Here is a 3,192-nt window from a genome sequence, read left to right as displayed (position 1 = left end):
AGCTGCATTCAGCTTTTATGCTCCTTATATCTGGAACAAACTCCCAGAAAGCCTCAGATCAGCTGAAACACTCAGTTTATTTAAATCCAGGTTGAAGACTCACCTGTTCTCAGCTGCATTTGAATAAAACACCAAATCCACACTTTAAGCTTAAATTTCAAAACATTCCTGGCTATTATTTTCTGTTTTTGACACATTTCTACTCTTTTACATATTTGATAGCCAGAATATTAGAACGACCTGTCTAATATTGTGTAGCTTCATCTTGTGCCAGCTAACACACCTCAGCTTGCTGACAAATGGACTCAGGATATGTGGTATCTATCACTGGGATATTGTCAATGGATTGTTTGGGACCACTGATGAAACTTGTTCATTTTGCAGGTGTTTGATTAAAATAGGAGTTCAGATGTCAGATAAATGCCTTGGACTTTCTGAGGAGCTTCTACATTATGAATTGTTGGAGAGGCTGGTGCAGTCAGGGAGTGCTGTTATTCACTTTATCTGCGTTTAGGTAAAGACTGTTCTGCTGTACATGATTACATTTTTGTCACCAGCTTATTACCTCACTATAACAAAATGATTGCAGAGCATCAAAATCCAAAAATAATTCTTTAAAGCCAAACATAACAGGATGCATTTTGAAAATAGTTTTCATCTTAAAGAAAAACAACAAAAAAAACACCAGTTTTATGTCTTTCTTCCTGTGACCCTGCTAGGTGACCTCATCATATGTGACTATGAGAGCTAAAAACATCAATATTTCTTTCCAGACAAGGGCTGCATCATCATGTTGGTTATTTAAGCTACAACAATTACTCAGTGTTAGGGGAGCACTTGGTCATCATAATGTGAAGATGGCTGTGATAAAGAGCTGTCGCTTCAATGAGCGGTGATGGGGACTGATAACAAGTGGAAAGGCCAGCCAGCAGCAGTGTTTTTGTCGTCACTTCATCCTCTGTATTTGTGATTGAAGTGACCTAAGATGACAGCCCCGGTGCCCAGAGAGATACGAAACACATAAGCCAGAGGTTTGCCGTATTATGACTCCACAGTGTTTACTTTCAATACTGCAGAGAGTGTCCATTGTACAGGGTACCTGCTCTGACGTGATGCCTGCATTTTTCCCCTGGGTGAGGTGGATGCCAAGTGGAAAGCTAAAAACATTTTTTTTATTTATTTCCAGAGCAAGTTTATCATTCTGATGCTTGGTCCTGACTGTGAGAAGTACTGAGGTTGTGTGCCTTGCTCAAGGGCCTAATAACATCGAGTTAGCATTCCCCGGGTGGCAGAGCAAACTTTTCACAGCCTTCTTTTCCACCTTGAAACCTGAGCATGTGGAAGTCTCCTTTCGCTTTTGTTACAAGTGACCTTAAGGCTGCCTTATTATTAATGTCTGTAAATAACTGTGAAGCTATATAGCATTATTGTTCAGGGATGTAGCAAGGGTATCATAAAGCTTGTGGTTTTGTCTTAAAGGTAATAACCCAAGTGAACCACTGTGCTGAAAATGTGCTAATTAGTTTCAGAAATAACTTCGACTTGATTTTAAAAATTGATTTGCATGAATAATTTAACTTATCTTTAGCTGAGTTAAACTTCTCTCATGAAATGAGCTCTAACCTTGTGTCCAATGGCTCCACTGGGGCTCCCCATGCAAGAAAAAGCACCTACTTCCTTTGCTATTAGCCACTGCAATGAGGCACTTTTTCATGTTTATTACTCTCTTGGAGAAGTGTCTGAGGTTAAAAAGAAATAGTTTGGGGTCAAACCTTTTGAGTGGTTGCATCTTTTAAGTTGAACTTCCTTGCTCTCTGTGCTTATGAAACCTTCGATATCACAGACCATCCGGGGCTGAAGGCCTGCTGGCTTGCATATCAGAGTGGCGGCTGAATGGAAGTACAAAACAGCTGCAGTGCTGGCCGTCTTGAAAAGTGATAAGACACCACTTGCTCATTTCTTTCAAAAGCTTAGTTTAATATTTGAGCTAAGCAAAAATGCATAAAAAATAAGACTTGTACTGTTTATCTCTTTAATACGAGAGCTCTCCTGATAAGCTGAGCTTCAGGAGCCTACGATGGACCAACACAACGCCCGATGATGCATGATGCAGAAAAATCCATTCAAGCAAAACAAGTGCTATCTGAGATTTTCCTGTTTATTAAGGACCTGGTGTCTTTTTTTCTCTCACTGAATGAATGCACATGAAACTTCTATTGAGGATTGTACAATAACCAAATAGATGAATGTGAAACAAAACTTTGTTCTTCTTTGAGGAAAACACAAAAAAGGAACATAAGACATAAGAAAAGCGAGAGCAAGACATTTGAAGGGTAGAGAATACTTGTCTGGGAGATTTGTAGCACTAGCACAGCTACTAGTGCTTCAAATCCCTTTGCAACCCTCTTAACAATCACTTTTGAAACACCCACACAAATACCCAAATACAGGATCTACCCACCAAACCTCCAGTTTATCATCTGTACAAATCCTCCTCATCCTTCTTCTCCTTATTAACACTGCTCTCACTTTTTTGTGTCCTTTACTCACACTTGCTGTCCTTTCTTCCAGCCTGCTTTTGATTTTGAATGTGCTGATTTCCAATCCTTTTATCCCTTCCTTTGCAATCAGCCACCTTTTTTTATTTCAATCACCACCTCTGTGGAGTGGGAGGCTGAGAGACAGCTTTGACTGGAGAGTAGACTGGAGTCTGTAGCTGCTCCTAGCACTGATATTAAAATTGTAACTGTCTCATTGTCTGTGTTTAGAAAATGATTAGCGTGGCATATAGTCCTGAACTAGAGCAAGATTTGTTGGCTTGCAAATTATCATGGCAGACAGATATATGCATTCACAGCCACAAGTAATACCTTTCTTTAGAGGTGACTAACCTGCCATTTCAAGCAAAGCTTTCAGAATTTTTCTGTCACTCCGCATAGCTGGGAGCTCAGAATTTTGAGTATTTTTAAATATGACAGATATGCTATAAATGAAAAAGTCTTTGTGGGAAATATAACTGCAACTCTATTTAGCCACAGCATTAAACTGAACATTAAGTATTTGAAATGAGCCTATGACTTCTACCTTTTAGATAAAAAGGTGCTGTGTAATTTGCTGTTTCTGCCCTTTGCCTTTACCCTTTAACAGACACACACACACACACACACACACACACACACACACACACACACA

The 3,192-nt window shown here is 39.5% G+C and overlaps 1 protein-coding gene across 1 annotated transcript in view; it reads right to left on the bottom strand.

Moving 5' to 3' along the window:
* The window catches only part of whrna (whirlin a), a 212,872-nt gene that overhangs the window by 3,784 nt on the left and 205,896 nt on the right, over positions 1-3,192 (bottom strand). The gene's annotated exons all lie outside the window — the stretch shown is intronic.

This window comes from Pundamilia nyererei, unplaced genomic scaffold, assembly GCF_000239375.1.
Source record: "Pundamilia nyererei isolate P.nyererei 1_Seehausen unplaced genomic scaffold, PunNye1.0 scaffold00016, whole genome shotgun sequence".
NCBI lineage: Eukaryota > Metazoa > Chordata > Actinopteri > Cichliformes > Cichlidae > Pundamilia > Pundamilia nyererei.
Note: the sequence above shows the minus strand (reverse complement) of the source record. Positions and strands in the feature narration are given on the sequence as shown.